We start from the raw sequence: 15,406 nt of genomic DNA, 5'->3' as shown, positions 1-15,406 counted from the left end.
GTATAATAATATTGTTTAAAAATCTATAAAGTAAAACCTGAAAGAACTAAAATGGAAAACAAAAAATATACAATTATGGTGGGAGATATTAATGCATCTTACTCAATAACTGATAGAACAAGTAAACAAAAATGCAGCAAGGATATGACCAATCAAAACAGCAAGATTGACAAATCTGAATTAAAAGAAACATACAGAAATCTACAGCCAATGATAACAAAATGTATATATTTTTTAAATTGTACATAACACTTATCAAAAGTACCCATGGACAGGGCCTTAAAACAAACTTAGCACATTTCAAAGGAATTATTGTATTCAGAGTATGTTCTCTGATCACAGTGGAGTAGAGTTATAAATTAATAACAAAAATCAAACTCTTAGCTCTTTGGAAAATAAGATACACTTCCAAAGAAACCAGTGATTCAAGAAATCACCCTGGGAAGTAGAAAATATTTTGAACTTAATAATAAAAATATGCCATACTAAAACATGTGTGATGAACTTAAATTTCTATTTAGAGGAGAAATAACTTTAGACAAACACACTTAAAAAATAAATCATCAAAAACCAATAACCTATGCTTCTATCTCAACAAGACAGGGGAAGAAGGGGAAATTAACCCCAAATTAAGTTCAATTAAGGAAATAGTAGAAATAAGACACATTAATGGAATAGAAAACAAATACACGACAGAGAAAATGATTAAAATCAAATTTGATTTTGTGAAAATACTAATTAAATTTATAGAATTCTACCAACACTTTCAAGAAAAAAATACTATTATAAGAAATAGTAAAAGAGATACCATCACAGATTTTACATCTACAAGAAGAAGGACAAGGGTGAAGAGTTATGAAAATAAATTTGAAATTTAAGTTAAATTGATAAATTTCTAGAAAAAAAACACAATTTACCAAAATTAACACCAAGGGAAAATTTTAAATTGCAGAATCCTATAATTTAATAAAGTTGAATGTGAATGCTATAAATTTCCACAAGAAATTTCTAAGGCAAGTGGTTTCTCTGGTGAATTGGTACAAATATTTAAGAAAGAGCATGAAACTTACTGACACATACTATATCAGAGAATATTTTAAAGAAAAAGGAAGTACTTCCCAAATGGTTTCATGAGGCCAGCACAGTTTGGTTCAAAAATCTTACAAAATCCCACAACTAGAAGGACCTGCAACTAAGATATACAACTATTTGGCGGCGGGGTGGGGGGCGGGGGGGTGCGATTGGAGAGATAAAGCAGAAAATAAAAAAAGAAAAAATCTTACAAAGATTTCATTACAATAATGAAAACTGCACACAAACACACACATATATGTATTGCCATTTATTTATTATTAAAACTATTATTGTGTATGTAAATTGTATGCAAATATTATATATATATATATATATATATATATATATACAATTGCATATATACATCATGGCAAGATTGAGTTAATTCCAAGATGGTAAATATTGTTTAATGTTGAAAATCAATTAATATATTATACCCTATTGATAAAGTAAGAAGAAAAATTACAAAATTATCTCAATAGAAACAAAGAAAGCTTTTGATAAAATTCAACACCTACTAATGATAATAACAAAATATCCTCCTAATAATCTATGATTAGACAGTAAATTCCATCATCTAATAAATAGCTTCTAAAAAAGAATCAATAGCAAGCATATGTGATGGTGAAATCTTAAAAGCTTTCCTTAGAGATAGTGTCAGAAAAAGAGGCCTGCTATCATCACTACCAAAGCTACTAGCCAGTGCAACAAGGCAAGAAAAAGGAATTCAATGCATAAGAAATGGAAGGTTGTAACACAACTTTTATTTACAGTTGACATAATTATTTACGTAATTTTTAAAATCTATGAAATATTAAAACTAATAAGTAAATTTAGCAAGGTTGCTTGATACAAGGCCATTATAAAGCATCAATTGTATTTCTAAATACCGGTAACAAATACAAAGAAAATAAAATGTTAATAATGATACCATTTATGACAGAATTAAAAACATCAAATGCCTAGCAATAATTCTGATGAAAACTCTCAAGACTCCTCATCTGCAATCTACAAAACAGTATTGAAAAAACTGAAGAAAGACTAAATAAATGGAATCATATATTATGTTCATGGGTTGGAATAATTAATATTGTACAGATATCAATTCTCCCCAAATTGATTTATAGATTCAATGCATTTCTAATTAGAATATCAAAGGTTCCTTTTTGGGGGGTGTGGTGGGGTTTACAAACTGATTCTAAAATTTATATGGAAATGAAAAAGGACAAGAATATCCAAAATAATCTTGAAGAAGAATAGAGCTAGAGAATTTGAAAAACCAGAAAGCAAGACTTATTAAAAGGCTATAGAAATTAATGTAGAGTTTTTAGAGATAGACCAATGGAACAGACTAAAGAGATAACATTTTGTAGGTTCATCCGATACAAGACAAGATGCTGCTGTAGGAGAAGAAGGAGAGGATGACAATTTTAATAAATGATGCTTAGTTAACTGGTATACATACATAAATAAAGAATGTCGAACTTGATCTCACATTAAGCACTAACATCAATTTCAAGTGCATTGTAGATCTAAAGGTGAAAGGCAAAACAATAAAGCTTTTAAAATAAAACATAATAGAATAAATCAATGGCCTTGGGGTAGGACAGAAAAGCAGTAACCAAAAAGGAAAAATATTAATAAATTAAACTCAAGTAAAATTAAGAAATTGTATTTATTAGAAGAAACCATTCAAGAGTAAAACGGAGAGTCAGAGTAGGAGAAGACTTGTAAAAGAATAAGAAATAGGATCCATATAGGATATATAAAAAGAACTTCAAATAATTAATAACAGGAAACATAGCTAATTCAATTAAAATTGGACAAAAGACTTGAACAGACAGTTCACAAAAAAGGACACCAAAATGGTACATAAACATATCAAAATGTACTCAACATCGTTAACCATCAGGGAAATGTAAATAAAAACCACAGTGTAATAGCACTACATATCCACTGAAAAGATAGAAGAGTATAAAAGAATGACCATGTAAGCAGGATTGAGAGTAGAGGGAGGTGAGTGAGTCATCTAAAATTTAAGAAGGTGCTTACTCTTAAATTTGAAAAGTGCAGAGATCTGCACAAGTCTGAAAGTAAGTGCCTCCTTAAATTTTGTGCCCTAAATCTCAAGAAGAAGTTCTCTCAGGTTCATGCAAGAGACCACAGTGCAGCACTCAATGAGAGTGAGCACTTTCTTAAATTTTCTACCCTAGTTGCTTTATCCGCCTCGTGGCCCTGATGTTGAATATTGGTGAGAATGGGAGCTAGTGGAAGTATTAATGGGCAGAACCACCTTGATAAACTTTTTTACATATCTACTAAAGATGCATATCCACATACCCTATGATAGAAGTATTTTACTTTTTTTATTATATTCAAGACAAATGAATACATACCCTCATCCATTGTCAAGTATGAGAATGCCCATGAGAGCAAAATTCCTAACAGCCCCTGAAAGAAAACAATTGTAATGTTGATCAAAAGAAGAATATGTAAATACGTTCTATATAATAATTCAATATAATATTGAATATATTATTATATATTATATTCAATAATAATTCAATGGAATAGCATATAGCAATGAAAATGAACAAAAGACAACCATACACAATGTCATGTGTATTCCCACAAATATAATGTTGCATGAAAGCAGGCAAACACACAGGATCACAGTAATTGATTTACAATAATTTTAAGAGAAGGCACAGTTTATTTATGGGATTAGAAATCAGCGAAGTGGTCACTTTGGGAAAAGGAATTACTGAGGAGATGGATAAAGAGGAACTTCTGGGGTGACAGTGATGTCATACTTTTGATCTGAAAATTATGAAAATTTAGTCTGCTATGCAATTATTATTTGGGCAATTTTTGTCTTTTATGCCTTACAGATCTATTGATTTTGGCTTCTCATACTTTCAAACTCTGTTACTAGGTGCATAAAAGTTGAGGATTGGTATTTCCTGTTTATGGCCCTTTTATCATTATGAAATTTCTCTCTTTACCTGTGGTAACATTCTGTCCTCTGAAATCTACTTTGATATTAAAATAGACATTCCTGTTTTCTTTTGATTCGTGTTAGCATGGTATATCTTTTCTCATTTTTTTTACCTTTAACCTTTTTTTTTTTTAATGTTTAAAGTGTGTTTCTTGCAGGCAGCATATAGTGGGGTCTTGATATGTGGTCCAACCTAACAATCTCTACTTTTTAATTAAGTTCTTAGACAATTTACACTTAATATAATTATTGATATGGTTGTATTTAAAGTTACCACCTTGCTATTTTTTTCCATTTCTCATTTGCTATTTTTATTTATTTATTTATTTTTGAGGAAGATTAGCCCTGAGCTAACTGCTGCCAATCCTCCTCTTTTCTCTGAGGAAGACGGGCCCTGAGCTAACATCATGCCCATCTTCCTCTACTTTATATGTGGGACGCCTACCACAGCATGGCGTACCAAGTGGTGCCATGTCTGCACCAGGGATCCAAACTGGCGAACCCTAGGCTGCCAAAACGGAACGTGAGAACTTAACCGCTGTGCCACAGGGCCAGCCCCTCTCATTTGTTATTTATTCCACTTACCTCTTTTTTTGACTTTTTTGGATTAATTGAATATTATTTTATGTTTTTATTATATCTCCTTTTTTACTTATTAATTGTATCCAATATCAACTTATTACTTATTACTGTTATTATTTTAGTGATGCTTTAGTATTTATACATCTTTGCTTATACATCTTTAACTTATCATAGTCTAAACTCTACTATATAACTTCTCATATATTGTAAGAATCTTACAAAAATATACTTTCATTTCTCCTCTGCTGGTCTTTATGCTATTGCTGTCATGCATTTTACTGCTATGTGTTTTATAAACCCCACAATCCTGTTATTATTTTTGCTTTCAGATTTGTGCAAATTTTATACATATGTTTACTCCAGCAAAAAGTTCACTAAAAATGGCAGAAAGTTTCAATATCGTATATATCTAAACTTAAAATAAATTTTATTAAATATTCATCATGGGTGGAATCTTTAAAATTCTGAAGCACAAATGGAAAATACTTAAAGTTGAATCACACAACCAAAAGGAAAAACCCATAGGTTAAAACAAGTGAGTTGCTAAAAAAAGCAGCATTTAAAAGGAAATCTACAGCTCTAACTTCCCCTATCAGGAAACAAATAAATTCAGAAACTAAGAGTTCAATTCAAAAAGTGACAAATAGAAATGAGCAAACCCAAATAAGGAAGCAGAAATAAATGAGAAACATAATGGAAAAAAATGGAAAAAACAAGGAAAGAAAAAGAAGATGTGAAAACAAAACTAAATGTTGGCTTCTAAAAGAACTAAAAGGACAAAGACAAATGTCTGACACATATGGTTAAGAAAAAGAGATGAAATAAATGCTGAATGTAAGATAGATATAATGAAAAAATTAACAGATTTTGATAGTGTTGAAAGAGTACTATGAAATTTTCATGATTAAAGACATAAAATTATATGGAACAAATTAATTTCTCAAAATATATTAACAAGCATATTTTGAAGAGGACAAATTAAACATCAGTTCTGTTATATCTTTAATATACTTAAATGGAATTCCAAGCCTTCCCTCCACGGAAAAAAAGTAAAAAAATTGAAATTCAATAATATGTATCTTATTGTGGCTGTGGAGAAATAGGTACCTGTATGAATTGCTGGTAGAAGTGAGATCTGGAGCCGTGGTTTTAGAAAATAGCCAGAGAGAGAGAGAGTGTTTGATTTTAAGGGATTGACTCACATGATTGTGGGGGTAGCAAGTGTGAAATCCATAGGGCGAGTCAGCAGGCTGGAGATTCAGATAACAGTTGGTGTTGCAGACTTGAATCCGAGGGCTGGAAGCTCAGGTAGAATTTCTATGCTGCAGTCTGGAGGCACAATTCTTCTTTGGGAAACCTCATTCTTTGCTCTTCAACTGATTGGATGAGGCCCATCCATGCCCACGTTTTGGCGGGTAATCTGCTTTGCTTAAAGCCAACTGCTTTCAAAAGTTAATCACATTCCAAAGATACCTTTCTATCAACAACTAGTTTAATGTTTGACCAATCAACACAACACCGTTGTCTAGCCAAGTTCACACGTAAAATTTGCCATCGCGTGCGTCAAAGATAAATTATTATTTAGCAATCAGAAGTAATGAACTCCATTTTCAAATGAAAAATGTAGTGGTGTCTCAAAAATATTATTAGTGAAATAAATAAGAAACTGAATGGAATAACCATGTAAGTCAAACACATGCAACATACACCACCATATGCACATATGCACATATGTACATATACACAAAATGGATTGGAGTGGCACAGAGTATCCAAAATAAAGTGAGTGTGTAGGTTGGAGTGTGAAAAGGTGATGGAGCATGAAAAGAAAAAAACGTGATATGCAACATTAGAGGAGCTTTGCCCGTGATGGGAAGGGCATCTATTAATGAGGAAACAAGGGGTACAGTTAACTCAATTCTGTGCATGTGACATCTAAAATCAAGTCTGATATCTTAATTCAACACAATAACAGGTTAAAAGACAAACTTTTAAAGTTCATATTAAATAACGTATGACATCTTGAAGGAAGACATTTACTGAATCTGGTAAATATATCTACTAAAATCCTACAGAAAATGTCACTCTTTATGGTTAAATTCAGCCATCACCTCTAGCATCACAAAGTAGTGAGGGGTATAGCACTACCACAGAGTAAAAAAATTAAATAAAATCTATCATAATTGGAAGAAATTTAGAAACTCTTCATTATTCTCAGATGATGAATGTCTACAAAGAAAAGTCTAAGAGAATCTACAGAAAGATATTTTGATATAGTGAAAGTTCAGAAAACTTGCTGAATTAATAGATAATATAATGTAAAATATCAGTATATAAAAATGAATCACATTTCTATAAGCAAAAACTAACAATAACATGTAATTTAAAAAATTCCATATACAAAGCCAGCCTGGTGGCGCAGCAGTTAAGTTCGCACGTTCCACTTCGGCAGCCCAGGGTTCACTGGTTTGGATCCCCAGTGCAGACATGGCACCACTTGGCACGCCATGCTGTGGTAGGCATCCCACATATAAAGTACAGGAGGATGGGCATGGATGTTAGCTCAGGGCCAATCTTCCTCACCAAAAAGAGGAGGATTGGCAGTAGTTAGCTCAGGGCTAATCTTCCTCAAAAAAAATTCCATATAAAAGAAAACACATCAGGTCATAATACTGTAATGTATCTAACAAAAATATAAACAATCTTTCAGAATAAAAATGTAAAATGCAATTTAATGGCCTTTAAAAAGGCCAAAATAAGCATAGATCTATACCACACTAAATAGGGAGACTCAATATAATAAAACCGTCAATTCTTGCTTTATTCATCCATAAGTTAAACATAAATTTAATTAAAATGTTAAAAGAGTTTTTATTGGAATTTAAGAATCTAATTCTAAAATTCATGCAAAGGATTAAAAAACCAAGCACTCCAATACACTTCTGTAAAAACAAGTTAAAAGGTAGTGGAGCAGAGAAGACTAAGGATTTCAAATATGTGTGATTCCAGCTCTCTCAGCTTACCATCAGGTTATCACAGGGCTTCTGGGCATTGGAACTATTGACATTTTGGACCAGATAATTCTTTGTTGTGAGGGACTGTCGGTGCACTGTAGCAGGTTTAATAGCATCCTTGGCTTCTACTTCCGTAGTTCTGCCAACCAAAAATGTCTCCAGACATTGCCACCTGTCTCCTGGGGAGAAAATAGTCCCTGGTTGAGGACCACCGGGTTAAAATAATTAAAACCATTTGATATTGGCGTGGGTGTAGACAAGTAGACCAATTATAAAGAAGACAGAAACAAGGATCGGGTCTACATGCGGGGGAATTTGACATGTTTAGAAAAAGTGCTATTACAAATTAACTGGGAAAAGTTCAATTGGGGATGCCGTAATAATTAGCTGTTTATAGAAAATGATAAATCAAATAGATCTCTACCTTACGCTATGCACAAAAATAAATCTCTGATTGGTTGACAAGTCATCATGATGAAGACCTGAATGCAAAATTGAGGCAGTATGCAACTTTTTACCAGCATTTTCATTTGTATAAATCGATCCTAGAAAAACTTCACACATACATATTCAAGGAGATTTTTAAGAAGATATTTATTTTGATCCAGGTTGTAATAGCGAAAACATGCAGATAATTTTACTATTCATCATTATCATAAATAAACTTTATTTTGAACTGAATGGAATACTATGTATCTGTTAAAATGAATTAACTGGATCTAAAAATATCATTGTGAATAAACCTCAAAAATATAACACCAAGAGAAGAAAGCAAGTTGCAAATGATACTTATGGTAAGATACCAAATATTTAAAATGTTAAACACTCAAAACAATAATATATATTAATGTTTTTAATTACAGATATATACAAATCTGTAATTTTTTTAAAGTTCTGAAGAAAATGTAGCAAAATTTTAATATTTGCTAATATTTTTTTTTTTTTAAAGATTTTATTTTTTCCTTTTTCTCCCCAAAGCCCCCCGGTACATAGTTGTGTATTCTTCGTTGTGGGTTCCTCTAGTTGTGGCATGTGGGACGCTGCCTCAGCGTGGTCTGACGAGCAGTGCCATGTCCGCGCCCAGGATTCGAACCGACGAAACAATGGGCCGCCTGCAGCAGAGCGCGCGAACTCAACCACTCGGCCACGGGGCCAGCCCCAATATTTGCTAATATTTGATCATGAGACACAAAAATCTTTTTCCTATATATTTCTATATGTGGACATATACTCATAACAAAAATATAAGGCATTCTTGGTTATGTCTGTGCCATTGAATAAAAATATTTTAGTGTCTAGGGATAAAATTAAGTCTATCTATAAATATAAAAAGGCAATTAAAATGAGTGGTTCAAAGGTCAATAGTGAACTCAAATGCAGGCTTTCTATCTGCATTCTTCCCCTGTAAAAGTCCTTGCGTGGGAGACAGAATGTTCTCTGGTTTTACCAGAGGTTCCACATTCCCCCATATGGACTGAGTTCACATAGATTTTCTCTTTCTTGCTTCAAAGAGATTCGCTTCTGAGATCATCATTACAACATAAGCACTCAGAGCCTTTGCTGTTTTGCTTTGTGACTTTTCAGCAGGGATCAATTAAAACTCAAGGTCCATATTTCAGATAACTGATAAGTCAACACTATTTCTCTTGCCTGTTTATTAATGAGCTCTCTCTCTTCTTCTCTTCTTCCTAGCTTGTTCCTTCTTTTCCTCACTCAACACATTGCTCTCTGCTCTCATTTGCTTTAAGTTCCTCTCACCAGCCTTATCTTTTTCTTCCAAAGCCAAAATAATGATGCACATTATTCTTATCTGAGTCTCTCTCAACTTCTCTATTTTCAGAACAGAGTTAGCTTAGCCAATGGATCATTGATTAGATGTTTACACAGCCACATTGGATCTTTATTGCTCTGTTCATTTGTCTTATTCAGGAGAAATGGGATTAGTTCTACTTTAATTGTGTCATCTCTAAAGATACGCAAGAAATCTTTTAAAGTTTGGGGAAATACATAATGGATGATATTTCAGAATATTTTTTAAAATAATTCAACAGGAGGCCTCCTACTTCTTTAACCTTTTTATGTTGAATTGAAAACAAAAGAAAACAAGCAGAACAAAATAAAAAATACAGGGAATCATTTATCTTGCTTTCCATATAGTCTGACTCAATGTCATCTTCGTCATCAGGCAGATATAGATGTAGGACTCAAGTTGATGTCTCCTGTTTGTGTTTTTTCTACTCAGGCAGCTCTTCCAAAGCCCATGTCCTTACAACTCTTTGTCACACTAAGTTTCGTAGCTTCCCTTTCTTTATATTACTTACTTACTTAGATCTATCAACAGTGGGCAATCCCATATCATTGACAAGTGTGAATTATCTGATTGAAATGAAGCAAATTCACCATTCTCTTAGGAAATGAGAGGTGCTTTATTTCCATAGGGCACAGGTCAGGTTCAAATTGGGTTTGACACAAGAGATAGTCATTGTTATGACCTCTGTGAGAGGACTTATAAATCCACCCAGGGTTCCAGTGAGTTCCCTTTCTCTCTCTCTCAGAAGCAAGAAGGAGCCAATGAGGGTCCACAGTGCAGCTGTACTATAGGATTCCTGAAAGAGCAGTCAGCATAAGGTCAACTGTAACACCGTGGAGACCAAGGTAGTCTCGACTCAGCATTCCCGGAGATGACAGCAGAGATGGTAGAACAACCACAGCTATTTAGACGGACCTGACGCCAACCTGGAATGTCCAGAAATCCTGAATGTGCGGGTAAATCATCATTGCTTCCTTTCTCCCCGTAAAACACTGAACAAACCTCTTGTGATGTGGCGGCCAGTCCTTATTTGCAGTCATATGATGTTACCATTTTCTATTACAAATTGCGAATTCAATTCTCAAATTCAATTATCCTGGAGACAGCCAACCAACATGCTTAGCAGTGTTTGAAAACAAGGACACGTAGCACCCAGGCTTATAAACACAAATAGAGATACAAAACTATTAAATATATGCCTCAGCAAAATTGAAAATGGACAGTTTCCAACTGCAGACTGGGGTAGGAATGGGGAAGAGGATTTTTGGTGGTCAGACATAAGACAGACTCCTGGATTTGTATGTTCTCCGAAACAGTATTCCAAATGATGCTCCACGAAGGACACATTTTTTTTAAAGGCCAATTAAGCTTGGGAAACATTGCATAATCCATCTTACTCCTAGAGCTTCACAAGGGATATTAACACATCTAAGATTCCAAAAATCCTTAAAGAAATCTCTTTTACTTTGTTTACCTAGCATTCTCCCTATTTGTTGGACTATAAAACACTTTTCTTAAGAATCCTTATTAAAAGTTCTTAGAGCTTTTTGTTCACACAGGAGAGACAATGGTATAGAGTAAATAGATTTCCAGTTATGGAGGACATACCACTGAAGATAAGACTCACATCTCAAGATGCTCTCTTTCCATGAAAATCCACAGATATCTGTGAAACCTATTTTGAGCAGGCCTATCTAGTCCTCGCTATTCAAAGTGTGCTTCTTGGAACAGCAACATTGGCACCCCAATGGAGCCTGTTAGAAATGCAGGTATCTGGTCCTGCCCCAGAGTTATTAAGTCAGGTCTTCTGTCATCTGCAAGAGTCGCAGGTGATTCCTATTTGAGGAAGACTGTTTTAGAAGACCCACGCTTGGTAAAATATATGGATTTCATGCATTTCTGCATGCAAACTGGAAAACACAGACTAGAATTATATAATTAAGGTTAATGGCATTTATCTTTTAAAATTTGAACATGGAACAATTTTATAAGATATTAAAAAATTATGTTAAAATAATATCTGAACCTTGAATAGGTGACCAGTTTGAATTAGCACGTATCAACATCGAATCTAGATCAAAAGAACTGGGTCAGCATCTATTATGAAATCAGGAGAATGGCAGAAGACATGGACAAAACCAGAGCAAATCTACAGCTCTCATCTAATTAGGATTTAGAACAATTTACTTGTGAGAAAGGAAAAGCATTTAGTCACACACATGGTCTATAGTTATATTGACACATTATATGCAGAATCCTCATTTCATTCACACTTTTCTAAGAGGGCCACATGGCAAGTTTAGAAATATTCTAATTACTTGAAAATATCCATCTTAACATTTATTCATCTACTCATTCACTGGTTGATTAATTCATTTTACAAGTGTTTCATTTGGACTTAGCACCATCCTCAGATTAATAAAACACAAACTTTCCCATGGAAGGGCATATAATCTTAGTTATTAGATGAATTATAGTTAATCCACCATGTTGAAAAGATGCACGTTGCGTGGTTATAGCAAGGAGTCCCATAAATAGGAAACATACATGACAAATGTTAGGTATCAGAGTAGCATTGAGGATCTAGAAAAATCCCTATGTCATTATTTATCTGTGTATCCTCACATCACTCGGAGTTAGTGGTTAATTAGTGTAGTATATGTGTTACAGGGTGAAGTAAGATTCTCTTTCTCCAAGTGTCTGCATTAGTCCTTTTCACTTACTGTCTTCCCTATTGAACTGCTGTTCAATGATTTCCGAACAATGGTTCTCTGCAGACGGTAGCTTCCCAATGGTTGCCTGTTACTCTTCCAAGCATTAACTAGTACAAGACCAGGCTCAAGAGTTCATACCTGTGAAACCAGGGATAAGAGATCTTGAGAAAGAACTGTGTCTGATTCAAAGGCAAAGCATTGGCATAATTGGAGAGAGAAAACCAGCTTTGCAAACGATCAAACTAATGAAATATCTGAGTCAAGAAATTTACTCTGTATACATGTGTGCGCTTGCATGAGTGCGCATGCGTATGTGCGTGTGTGTTCCCTCAAATAATTAGGAAGACTCGGTTTTACTACACTAATTTCCCAGTGGAGAAAAGTTATACCCAGAGAGGTTAAGTTCACAGCTGGTCAGCAGCAGAATAAGGAATCAAAAGGCCCCATCGAACTGCAAACTTAGGACTCAATCATCACTCTATTCCAAGGTTTCTTACCTTTAGCTCTATTGACATTTAGGGCAGGATAATTCTTTGTTGTGGGGGATCCTGGTATGCATTATGGGACGTTTAGAAGCATTTCTGACCTCTACTCACTAAATACCAGCACATGTCTGCCCCGCACCCCCACCCCTAACCACATTCTGATGACCAAAAATGTCTGCAGACATTGCCAAATGTCCTCTGGGGGAGAAATCACCCCTGGTTGGAAACTACTGTTCTATTCACAGTAAGTCCTTCGGATCCTGAACGTGAGCATTTTACAATAAATCATCTCCTGAACATGAACCACTGACTCAGCCTCATCAACGCGGACGGCTTAGCAGGTTTATCTACGGTCACTGCTTCTACTTCTAAGAGAAGTGAAAGTCTATTTTCTAGGACACTGCTTTGCCCTCGTTTTTAACCAAGTAATCTTGGTGAAGATAGACAATTATACTTTCTGTCTTCTGCCATTTACAAGCCTCAGAGATAGAAATATGACCTAAGCCAGGAGAATCAAGGTCTTTCCTGGGTCTTCATCTCAGGTGAAGATGGTTGGGGGGTGAGCTAAGCATCAGCCTGGGGAACAGTTGGCTAAAGAATGATATCAATGGGCAGAAACATGAGTTTACAGCCTCCATATCTCAGGCCTCCAGAACTGTCCGTCTTCCTAACACCCTGCGTCTTTGTGCTTTATCTCCACCTTGACTCTGTAGGCTACTCAAGTGTTTTTCCCATAAAACTTATTTTCTATTTAAACTAGTTCAACTTTGTAAGTTCTGTAACTTATAACCAAAGAATCCTATTAGAACTTAAGAGAAGAGGGCTCGAAAAGCCATGACTTTAAGAAGGAAATCCTTTCCCATTCTCAAATCCTACCCCAACCCCCACACACCAATGCCTAGTCTTAACAATCAACTAAGAGTCAGCCCTTATCTATTTTAAAAATAATCCCCAGTCATCCAAGGAAGTCTTACAAAAGTCCCTTGATTTTGCTTCAGCAGCTGCTCCCCAGACTGGAGGTAACCAAAATGTAAGGGGAGGGTCATTTTAATAAAGTTTAACTAATGATATCTGTGTTAATTTTAAAAAAGGTATTCTTATTTATTAAAAGAAGACTGGAATGATCATATTTGCTAGGGTTAAGAAAAAGATAAGAGGCAAGTCTACCAAGAATGGCTCCAAATGTGCAGAAAATGGTGTGTGAAATGTAGAGAAGAGATAGTGTCAACCCAGTGGGAGAAGATGAGGATATAAACCAAGGTACTTTCCCTGGAGATAAGTGCAGGTGGATAAGAAGCACAATATTTAAGTCCACTGGGAATGAATGGCATCATGGAAAAGGGTGAATAACCACTGCTGGAGCAGGAGTATAGGGAAGTGTTATAAATATAAGGTGGCTATAATGGTGTACAGAAGAGATTTCTTAAGACTTTTGAGGATAGAGAGTAAACTATTTTGTTATATTCATCTTAACGGCTTGACATGACTTCTGTGTTGTAAAAATCCTTAATTCTGGAAAACCAAGAGACTCCTCTGACATAACCTAAAGACAGGGAGACAGCAGACCAATTGTTTTGTCTTCTTGAACTAGGCTGGAGTTCATGATAGAGAAGTACAAGGGTTGAGTTCTTAAGTTTCCTTTTAGACGTTGCAGCTTAGTTTGCTGGAATAGGCAGGAAATCAACAATCAGGCTGGTCCAGAATAAAGGTAAACCTCTCATACAAGAAAGGTCAGTATTATATCTCCCTAGAACCAAGGCATGATTGAGAGGATAGATGCGGAGAAGGAAGGGAAAGAAGAAGGAAGATAAAGAAGAGAAGAAAGACAAGGAAGAAGGAAAGGAGAAAGAGAAAGAAGAAATGGGAAGCTCCCCTTATCTGTGTAGCCAGTCCAAGAAACCACAATGGAGCTTTCTCTTCTTTTTTTTTTTTTTTTTTTTTTTTGAGGAAGATTAGCCCTGAGCTAACTACTGCAAGTCCTCCTCTTTTTTTTGCTGAGGAAGCCTGGCCCTGAGCTAACATCCGTGCCCATCTTCTTCCACTGTTTTTTTTATATGTGGGACACCTACTACAGTATAGTGTGCCAAGCAGTGCCATGTCTGCACCTAGGATCTGAACCGTCAAACCCCGGGCCACCAAGAAGCGGAATGTGTGCACTTAACCGCTGCGCCACCGGGCTGGCCCCAAGATTTCTCTTCTTGAAGAGTGAACATACTTCTTTTTGCCTCTCAGCTCCATCTCTTGGCTCTCTGTGTTCCACAACACCCTCCTATTCTTCATCTCTTTGAAGAGTGAAACCTCCTGACTGCTCCCTTCCTGTAAGAAGGGAAGACCAACTTAAATTTGCCATTTCCTTGGAGCCCAGAAGCGGAGCCCTGTGCTGGAAATGCAGGGCCCTTTGAGTTTGGCTGGAGAGGTTTTGAAAGAAAAGAGGATGCGCTCCCTCTCTAAACAAATCCATCCTGATTGCCTTGCTATTTGGGCCCTCATCTGGTCTGGATCTGGTTCTTCTAATGGGATCCGCCATTGGGACTCTGTAAACACCCACATGAGGAGAACTGCTTTTCCATACAAATTAGCAAGAAGAATAATGAAAAGATTTTCTTAGGCAAATTGTTTCCAAGGTCACCTGAAATCAAGTGAAAGCCTTGTAACAGGGAAGACATGTTCATAAAGGTCACCGGCTGACATAAATGCTAAATCCTGCCTCACCTAACACTGTTCCTACT

The 15,406-nt window shown here is 35.3% G+C and overlaps 1 protein-coding gene across 4 annotated transcripts in view; it reads left to right on the top strand.

Annotated features, from left to right (window-relative positions):
• Positions 1 to 15,406, top strand: part of AGBL1 (AGBL carboxypeptidase 1) — an 806,151-nt gene that overhangs the window by 773,706 nt on the left and 17,039 nt on the right. For 2 of the 4 annotated variants that reach the window (XR_011497368.1, XR_011497363.1), the window contains one exon: positions 10,224 to 10,434. The exons of the other annotated variants lie outside the window; for them this stretch is intronic. The gene's annotated coding sequence lies outside the window, so the exon portion shown is untranslated. The remainder of the gene's footprint in view (positions 1 to 10,223; positions 10,435 to 15,406) is intronic. 4 annotated transcript variants of the gene reach the window in all.

This window comes from Equus asinus, chromosome 2 (assembly GCF_041296235.1).
Source record: "Equus asinus isolate D_3611 breed Donkey chromosome 2, EquAss-T2T_v2, whole genome shotgun sequence".
Lineage (NCBI taxonomy): Eukaryota > Metazoa > Chordata > Mammalia > Perissodactyla > Equidae > Equus > Equus asinus.
This window is presented reverse-complemented; position numbering and strand designations above follow the sequence as displayed.